Genomic DNA, 10,611 nt, shown 5'->3' with positions numbered 1-10,611 from the left:
CCCACACTGTCCTGGCCCCAGTGCCCTCTCAGTAAACCCTCGTCATCCAGGAGTCCCTTTCCTCTCTTTGAAACCCAGAGTCACTCTATGCTTTCAAATGTCAGAGTGATTTCCAGGCAAAGCAGCATGAGTGACAGGGAGAAGGCTCCAGACCTCGCTAGGAGACCACAGGTGCTTCCCCTTGATCCTGCTAAAATAAGGGTCCAGGGTTTCCGTGGTGGATCTTCCTGCAGGGACAACTGTTTCCCAACTGCTGTGTCACACCCGACACCCCTACTACCTCAACCTGGCAGCTGCATGGCAAAGAGTAATCCCTCCGTTCTTGATTTAGTCCCAGCCTTCCATTCTACCACATCCAGAGGAGAGGGGTGCAACTTGAGTGGGGAAAGCCTGGGTGGGGCTGAGGCTGGAGGAGGTGCTGCCGAGGCTGAGAGCTCTTCAACCACAGAGTCACAGTTTGTAAAGTCAGAAGCTGGAGCCCCGGGCTCTGGGAGCGTCCCCTCCCTGCCCCCAGCTGTGTGTTCTGCAGGGGCTCCCCCAGTGGGCACCAGGTCCCCCCTACCACCTTCTCTTCATTCTTTCAGTAAATGAATGTGCCAGGCAGTGTGCTGGGCGATTCACACGTGATTAAAACGTTTGTCCTTGCTCTCAAATTCAGTGGAAAGTTAAACTCTCGTGAAGAACTGACATACGATGGGATACGTATGACGATAGACGCAGACTAGATGCCCTATGGAGTCTCCTCCTGTCCAACCCCCCCAAAAGAAGAAGGGTAGGGGTGGACGTCAGCAAAGGGTTTTTGTGGTGACTGCCCTGTCCATCACTAGCCATGACCATTTCCCCCACTGACCACCCACTATCTACGATGCCTCCTGCCTCAGTGACCGTGGGTGAATGGTGCCCAGGCTCTTCGAAACTGAGAATGTGCGAGACTGAGGCCCAAACTGGAGAGAGCAAATACCCAAGTCCCTTTGGTCAGTAGCAGAGCCAAGGTTTGGAGCCAGACTCTCCACTGCTGCTATCAAAAAGCCATGCCCCGTTCAACACCTGGCCTCCATGCAGTGTTTACACCGCGCTCCCAGCAACCCTCCTTCCCCAGTCCCCAACCAACTCCCCAAAGGTGCCAGAATGGGGGGGTTATTTTTACCCACAGGGTTGGGAAAGGGGCAAAGGCTGAGGCTGGGGCAGTTCAGTGGCGCCAGCTGAGGCTCAAATACAATGAAAAAGCCCCACCCTTCCAGCTCTGCCTGAAGGGAACCCAGCAGGAGATAAATAGCGCTGTGTGCCCTGCCTGCAGGGCTGGCCTGCATGTGTCTGCCTGGATGAGAGCCGGTCACATGAGCCGAAGCTACTTAAAAAGAGCTCCGGTAATCTCCCGGCTCAAGTGTCTCCTCTGGCATGGGGAGCTACGCGGGCAAGGGTGCCAGCTCTTCTTCATGGGGCCTGGGTGGGCAGGGACGAGCAGGGGGAAGGGGCAATTCGGGCCAGGGAGAGAGCCGGCCAGTGGGCCTTGACTCCAGGCAAAACCAGTCCGCAGGTCCGGGCACTGGGACAGGGTGATAAGTCTGGTGAGGGCTGTGTGGATGGAGAAGTCGAAGGGAGAAACGCTTGGCAAAAGTTCCCTGATCAGGTCTTAATATGGCCAAAGCCATTGTTGCCAGCACACCCCTTGCCCCCTGGTATGTGTGTGCACACCACCCCACCCACTGTATAACTTTTCTCTCCCATAGCTTTGTCCCCCTGCATGCATTCCTGCCCCACCTCCAACCCCCGCACCTCCCCCAGCTCAGAATGTCAGCATCCCTCTCGCTTCAGCAGTGCACCTGACCCTGCTCCCTTCTCCCGCCCACCGGCTCCTGTGACACAGGCCGGTGGCTGCTTCCCTCCAGGCCTCAGTTTCCCTCCAGGCTGCATGTTTCAGACCTGGTCCTCAGGGCTCTCCAGGCAAACTAGGGCAGCACACAGAGAGGCTCCCGAGAGGAGAGTTTTTACTCTGGAACTGATCTTTTACTGAAGTCCCTGAACTAGGTGAAATGATTCAGCAAAGCTCAGGACCTTCTTGTTCAGATATGAGTTCCCTGAGATGTTGGGGAGCCTTGAGCCAAGACACTCATTTGCTCAGATCCTCCTGGTGAGAAAACACCTTGTGTAGAATGGCTGGAAGCGTGTAACCCCATTGCAGTGGGGTGGCTAGATAGCAGCCTGGGGATAACAAGGAGGCAAAACTTGTTCTCTGCAGGACCGCACGGTGCTGCGGAATGGGGAGGCCAAGGGAACAGGTTGACCTCGAGGAGCCTGAATAGGGTGATGGCCCGGGGGTGGGCAGGCGGGGCTCACTCAACAGCTCTGGAGATTCTTACTGACTAGGTGGTTGATTGTTCAAGGGGGAAATCGGGACCTCACCCCCCCCCCCAAAAAAAAACACTCCCAGTTAGCAAATCTAACTGGTCCAGAAAAACACTGACCATATAGGGAGGCAACAGGATCATTTGTGATTTCAAGAACTATCCTGGAACTCCAAACTCCGTAGAGTTTCCTCCTAAGGTTGGGGCCAGATGCCCGCATTCTCTGGCTGGAAAATTTATGAAATCAGTGGGGGATTGGGACATAGGCAGAAACATCTAAGTTCTTGTAATTAATACATTTGCTTCTGAGCCAACTTCAGGCACCAGTGTAGAGCAGGATCTGAAGAAGCCAGAAAGGCACCAAGCTACACATGAGGATGAAAAAGTTTCCTATGGATACTGGGTCCAGTCCCCACTCAAACACGGAGGAATCGGGGAGAGTCTGATGAAGAGGCCACTTACAAAATGTGGACAAGCACACAGGCATAGCCTCATGGCCAAGAGAACCTTAGAGAACACGCCTGTGGGTGAGGCTGCAGGAGAGGCCCCTCTACAGGAGGCCCTTTGTAGAGGAAGGTGGCCCTGCCAACCTCTGGCCAGCAAGGAGGAACCAAGGGGACAAATATGCTGCCATCTCCTCTCACTCCTGTGCCTCCATTGACCAAACCTAACCAAAGCCAAAGGATGGGAGAGTCTGACTGGTGCAGTCCCAAAAGGCCAACTCCCTGGGGCACAGAGCACAGTGGAGAAGGCTGGGGAGTGGATCCAGAGGGGCAGAGTAGGTACAACAGTCTCCATGATCCTAAGCAAGCAATTTCATCAGCATCAATGAACGTTTTTGGAGCATGGAACATGCACCAGCACTGTGCCACCTACCTGGGGTAAAACTTCAAGAACCTGGGACTCCTGGGGAGGCAGGAGCAGGAGTGTCCAGGGAAGCCTTCTTGGAGGAAGTAGGAATGTGAGCTGGGGCTCGGAGGAGAGGTGAGACAAGGGCTGGGAGTTCTTTCCTTCTGGTAGCAGAATGCCACTTTGCAACTGGATGCGTCCCAAGGTCAAGTTTCAGATCTTCTATCCCTGAGATTTTACATCCTAGCCATGGCCAAAGACACCGGGGCTGTCTTAGTCCACACGTTACTTCTCATCTCCCCTGGGAAGGATCCATTTGCCGAACTGTTTATTTTCCCCCTGGAGTTTCTGAGGACAGGTTTCTCCACCTCCAAGAGTGATGTCCTAATTCATCAGTAAAAATTCACTTGGACTTCCCTGGTGGCTCAGTGGTTAAGAATCCACCTGCCAATGCAGGGGACATGGGTTCGATCCCTGGTCCAGGAAGATCCCACATGCTGCAGAGCAACTAAGCCCGTGCGCCATAACCACTGAGCCCGCTGTGCTGCAAATACTGAAGCCCGTGCACCTAGAGCCTGTGCTCCGCAGCAAGAGAAGCCACTGTGATGAGAAGCCCACACACTGCAACAAAGAGTAGCCCCCGCTCGCCACAACTAGAGAAAGCCCGCGCCCAGCAATGAAGACCCAATGCAGCCAAAAATAAATAAATAAAAATAAAATAAAATAATATTAGATGATCAGGAAAACTAAAGGGAAAAAAACATATTGTTAAAAAAAAAAATTCACTGAACTCCCTGCTGGGAGTACGGGTGAATAAAACACTGCTTGCCCTCAGGAGGTCACATTTTACACAGAACAGAGACATGTAAAAAAATTATTAGAATGTGTTTGACAGGAGGTGTCATGGAGGTATGATCCAAGTTCTAGGGAAGCACAGCAGAGAAAGTGACTAATTCCTGGAGGTGTTAAAAAAAGACTTCAGAGAGGTAATATTTGCACTGCAAGTCCATTAATGGGTAGAATTTGCTAGGCTGAGAAGGGAATTCCTGGCGGAGGACTTGAAGTGTGTTGAGACAGCAAGAGGTGAAAAGGGATGGTGAAAAACTCAGGATGGCTAGTGTATAGGATGGCAGGAATTGAATCTGGTGATAAAGGTTTGGGCTGGTTTAAAGGGTCATTAGGAGTACAGTTAAGGATTTTGTCAGTTAGGCAGACAAATAAGGAACCAAAGGATGTTTTAATGTAGAGAAGTAATATGATGAGTTTTCTTTTTGGAAAGAAAGTAATTTTCTGGAAGGAAACAGTATTTGTTCAAATGCAGGTAGTGGAATGTGAACTAGGGGTCAGGTACCCCTGCTCTCACCCCACATCCTACCCCCGGCACCCTCCCCGACTCCTGCCGTTTTTCTCCAGAGACCAATCTATATTTGGTCTGCTGTTGCTGCTCTGACTTTGCAACAAATAAGCCAAATAAATCAGCTTGTTTCTTCTGGGACAACGTGGGATGAGAATAACCAAGAAGATATTTCCCCTTCTTTCAGATTTTATCCCATCCCCTAATTTGATGACCCAGGGAATGGGATGGAACCTTAACTGGAACAGCCAGCCTATGGGACTTAGGACCTGACAATCCTAGAATAACCAGCCAACCCCAGAGCTTTTCAGCCTCCCTGCGGTTCCTTCCAAACTTTGTGGCTATTCCTCCAGGTCTTAGCTGAAAAACACCAAAAATAGGCCAGCTCTTTTCAATTTAATTAGCCATTCCTCTGAGGACACCAGATGGAATGAAGCAGAGACAGATGCATTGGGGGCAAGGAGGGGTGGGAGTCGATGTTAAATGGGGTTGTCTCATGAGCCCAAACTCACCTCCACAAAGGGTGCCTCTTAAAGCAAGGAGCCCAAGAGGCAGATGAAGGGGCTCCAGCCCTCGGGCTCACAGGCAGGGGTCTGTTGCTCTCAGGCCTGGTCTGCGAGGCAGCCAGAGGATGGAATCAGCTACCTGGGTCTCCTGGGCAGGAGAAGGAAGGCGCCTCCCTCCACAGGGGCTAATGCACAGTTGGCCTGCCCCGAGGGGGTTCATCTGCCCTCACCTGGCTCCTGTCTCGGTGGCTGTAGGCAGCCCACACTGAGAGCCTTGTGACAGTCAGGCGCGGTGCTGGAGTTTATTTCTGGAGCTCTTTAAGAGCGGGGGAAACAGCCAGCTGTCTGGGACCAGATGATCCCTGCAGTGCCTTCCTTATCTAAGAGTGAGGTTTGATAAGTAAATGCAGGCAGCTCTGGGGCAAGGGAGAGCTAAAATGACCCTTAGAGCCTTAGGGGGTCTCACCCTTAGCATGTACCTTCTCAGCACTGCAGAGACCACAGATGTGGAGCAACTGCCCCCTCTGGTGGTGAATACGGGGATAAAGTTACACTGCCCCCTCTGGTGGTGAGTGAAGGGATAAAGCCACTTCACCCTCTACCTTGGTACGCAGCAGGTTCTTCTAAGCTCAAAAAAAAAAAAAGGATAACTGGAGAGTCCCTCTAGCTCCCTCTCTATTTCCTGATTGCAGTTATGGCCCCTAGCCAGGATCTTCTTTCAATTTTACAGATTGACATATTTAGTGGAAAAAACACTGGAGCTATGCTGTGAATAGCAGCCTGGTTCCAATGAGAACATAGAGTCACTTTTCCTTTTTGCTCCACGGAGGAAAAGAACTACCTGTTTGTAACTTTAGTCAAGCCTAGCACTTTCCATATTTGTAACGTGGAGGTGATGGAGACACTGCCTGCCCACCCTCCAGAGGGGCCACTGCCTCTCCTAGTGTTGCAGGTAGAAAGTGGGGAGTCATTGTATGTATGGGGAAGGGGGGCACTTCCTGATCCTGGGACCCAGTTAGTCCCATTGCTAGGTTGGTCTTCCCTGTTGGAAGCTGGCTGTCACTCCAGCCTGGACCAAGACACCCCACATGGCTCAGACCCTCGTGGCTGCCAGGCTCCTTGCATCCTGGTTAGGAAGTCACTTTTTCCAGCTGCCCAGGGCTGCCTGCCAGGGAAGGTCAGAGTGACCTGGTGATTGTGGTGCTCAGGCTGGAAAGACAAAGTCCTGGGTCTATTTTGTTGTTACTGTTGTCACTTAGTCTGTATGATTTACAATTATTTTTAGGAACCTTACTGGACATTTTAAAAATGTGCACTGTGACTCTATCTATCAGACACTGGATGCTACTGGTGGGAAACAAGCCAGAAGAATAAATTCTATGCTTCAACTATGGTTGTGACTCTTTCCATGTGTAAATTAATTGAGGTTTTGCTACTGTTTCTCCCCTTCCTTCCTCCCTCCCTCCCTCCCTTCCTTCCTTTTTGTACTGATAGCTCAAAACTAAAATGAATTGAGTGCATGAATGCTCTGAATGGTTAATTCTTTGGATAGGTGTATATTTAGGAGCAATGTTGCACAGTGTGTTTCAAGATTATTTTCAAGACCTTATTTTGCTAAGTGCACTTTAAATTTTTTTATTGTGATAAGATGTATATATCATGAAATTTACAATGTTAACCTTTTTTTTTTTTTTTTTTTTTGCGGTATGCGGGCCTCTCACTGCTGTGGCCTCTCCCGTTGCGGAGCACAGGCTCCGGATGCGCAGGCTCAGCGGCCATGGCTCACGGGCCCAGCCACTCCGCAGCATGTGGGATCTTTCCGGACCGGGGCACGAACCCGCGTCCCCTGCATCGGCAGGCGGACTCTCAACCACTGCGCCACCAGGGAAGCCCTAACCATTTTTAAAGTGTACAATTCTGTGGCATTAAAGGACATTTATAATGTTGTGCAACTACCGCCACTATCCATAGCCACAACTTTTTCATGATCCCCAAAAGAAACTCTATACCGGGCCTCTTTTTAACACTGGACCCTGGAAGAGACTGCTAGAGTCCAGTTTGACCACTGAACTTCTTGGTGACTCTCCCTTCTACTGTTCTTCCTAGCCTGGGCAGAAAAGTAGTGTCCACCATGTTCTGGCCCCTTCCCCAGTGGCAATTCGTCAGATACGGACAACAGCAGAGAAAGAAGCTATGGCTGCCTTGGTTTCCTACAGTTGCAGAATTCTGTAGCCAGAAGAGACCCCTAGAGGTCTTTTGAACACCCCTCCCCAAAGCAGAACCACAGCTAACCTACAGCCTAGCTCTGTGTCTGACATATAATGGGCTCAAATAAAGATTTGTTTAATGAATGAATGAGCCTGTACAGATAGATCACTATCCCTGGAAAGGAGACTTCATGGCTGTTCATGGTCATAGGGAGATGACAAAGCATGTGCTTTAGGGTCAGAAAGATCTGGGTTCAAGTGCTGGCTCTGTCCCTTACAAAATATGCAGCTAGGTTTTTCTTTGTTAGGTCACAAATGGGAACAATTCTTACCTTATGGTGTGAGGCCTGAATGAGGCAATGTATATGACGTATTTTACCTTAGAGTAGGTAGAAGTTCAATTACGCTAATTCTCTTTCCCTTCCACCTACGAGAGGATCTCACAGATGCATTTCCAGAAACGACTTTCTCCTTTTTGATTCCATTTCTTATTGGCTCCTTTTTTGTCAGGTCCTCTGACAAAGAAGAAAGAGCATCTTCCCCATCTTCCCCATTGTCTGAGCTCTGACCTCAGCCTTTTAAAGTTGGAATTTTAATAATGAGAAACCATGAAAGGGGAATGTTGCTTTCCCCTTATCTGACATTGAGCCTCCCGATTTCTATTTTATTGGATATGGTGGTTGTGATTTATTTGTTCATGTTACGTGTTTTTTCTCTCCTTCCACCCACTCCCCATACACAATTACCCACACAGGCCACTCCTCTCATCCTTTAAACTAAACTTTCATATCTTTTACTATTTCCAAATCCAAAACCTTGATTCCACTCCTCTGGGACAGAGGACATAGGGCTTATTATGGGCCCCAGGTTTTAATAGTAACAAGATCCTATCAATCATTCATTGGAGGCAATGCAGTTATATGGCTTCTGCAGTGAGTTTGCTGGGGAAGGGAAGAGGAGAAAAGGGGCAGGTGTCAGGGAGAGGCAGGCCTGAGGGCCAAGGATACTTAAATGTGTTACAGGATCAGGAGAAAGAGTCAGTTGAGTGGGAGTGGGGCAAATACTGTCAGCTACCTACTCAAAACCCATACCCCTTTTTCTTCCCTTGGGGAGCGCTCCTCCCTCCAGGCAAGGGAGGAGTTGGAGAAATTCCACTTCCTCTGTCCAGTGATTGGTTGAGGATGAGCATGTGACCCACTTCTGGCCAATGAGATATAAGGAGGAATCTGTGGAGGTTCTCTGGAAATATGTTTTCCCATGATAAATAAGACAGTCACCGGAGGAAAAAAAAAAGCATTTAAAATTTATTTGTATTCTCTTTTTCACTCCTGCCTCTTTCCTTGCTCAGTTGAACCATGTCCTCTGAGGATGAGAAACTTGGAGTTGCTGCAGCCTCCTTGGAAGAGTGAAGGGATGAGCTAGCTGGAGGGTGACATCCAGTCCGCTGAGGATGGCAATACAGGAGGATGGTAGGCCATGGATCCTTGATGGTACTTGACGAATTTGTTGAGCTGCTGAGAAACCTGAGATCACCTCTGTTAGGTCTTATTAAGAAACTCCTACCTGCTTTATGGGTTAAACCACTGCTGGTTACCTTTCCAGCTGAGTTCATCCTTACTGATATGGGGAGGTTGTTATATTCTGGGCCCAAGGTAATTTAGGTTGGTCTTAAAATGGGATCAGGGTACCAGTAAAACTTTTAAAGATGTCAAAGTAAAGCATCTCTGATTGGGACTTCCTCCCTAAAGTAGCAGTCAAGACCATCACTCTTTAAAACAATCCTGAGTTGCCGATTACTTTGTGATGGGTGGTGAAGATTATGGAAGTCAGATCTCTTTGCCTTTCTGCTTGAAGCCAGGCTAAACAAGCCCCTACAGCTACAGTTCTAAGCAAGAAATGTCAGTTAGCCCTCTCCATGCCTTCTAGTCCTTATCGGTCGTTCTTGATCCACTGGGAGGCAGATTTTCCTAACCCTTCCAATTGGCCACACTTTGATCCTGTAATAGGAGACAGAACTTTGGACGCCATGCTTTCCGCTGGAGTTTAGACAGAAGAGCAGTGCTCTCTTGATTGAGAGTTCAGTAGGCTGGGTTCCAGTCCAGAACATGGGCCTGAAGGAAGAGGAGAGATGTGCAAAGGAGGCATTGCAGAAGTAGCCAGGAGGTACAGGCTGCTTTTCTCAGGGCTGCTGAGGAATGTATAGGTGACTGGGAGTAGAGTACCCACCCTGGAGAAATGTACAACCTAGGGGAGAGAAAGTTCTCAAAAGTAACTAATAAAAGCTTAAGCGTTTCTGTTTCATTTCTTTCTGCTCTGATCTTTATGATTTCTTTTCTTCTACTGACATTGGGTTTTCTTTGTTCTTCTTTCTCTAGTTGTTTTAAGTGTAGGGTTAGATTGTTTATTTGAGATTTTTCTTGTTTCTTGAGGTGAGATTGTATTGCTATAAACTTCCCTCTTACAACTGCTTTTGCTGCATCCCATAGGTTTTGGGTCGTCATGTTTTCATAGCAAAGATTAATAAAACTAAAAGCTGGTTCTTTGAGAAGATAAACAAAATTGATAAACCCTTAGCCAGACTCATCAAGAAAAAAAGGGAGAGGACGCAAATCAATAAAATTAGAAATGAAAAAGGAGAAATCGCAACTGACACTGCAGAAATACAAAGGATCAGAAGAGACTACTACAAACAACTATATGCCAATAAACTGGACAACCATGAAGAAATGGACAAATTCTTGGAAAGGTACAACTTTCCAAGACTGAACCAGGAAGAATTAGAAAATATAAACAGACCTATCACAAGTAATGGTATTGAAACCATAATTTAAAATCTTCCAACAAACAAAAGTCCAGGATCAGATGGCTTCACAGGAGAATTCTATCAAACATTTAGAGAAGAGCTAACTCCAATCCTTCTCAAACTCTTCCAAAAAATTGCAGAGGGAGAAACACCCCCAAATTCATTCTACGAAGCCACCATCACCCTGATACCAAAACCAGAAAAAGATAACACACACAAAAAGATTGTAGACCAATATCACTGATGAACATAGATGGGAAAATCCTGCACAGAATACTAACAAACAGAATCCAAAAGCACATTAAAAGGATCATACACCATGATCAAGTGGGATTTATCCCAGGGATGCAAGGATTCTTCAATATATGCAAATCAATCAATGTGATACACCACATTAGCAAATTAAGAAATAAAAACCACATGATCATCTCAATAGATGCAGAAAAAGCTTTTGACAAAATTCAACACCGATTCATGGTAAAAACTCTCCAGAAAATGGGCATAGAGAGAACCTACCTCAACATAATAAAGGCCACATATGACAAAC

This window comes from Pseudorca crassidens, chromosome 2, assembly GCF_039906515.1.
Source record: "Pseudorca crassidens isolate mPseCra1 chromosome 2, mPseCra1.hap1, whole genome shotgun sequence".
NCBI classification, from domain to species: domain Eukaryota; kingdom Metazoa; phylum Chordata; class Mammalia; order Artiodactyla; family Delphinidae; genus Pseudorca; species Pseudorca crassidens.
The sequence above is the reverse complement of the archived record's forward strand: the minus strand, read 5'-3'. Positions refer to the sequence as shown.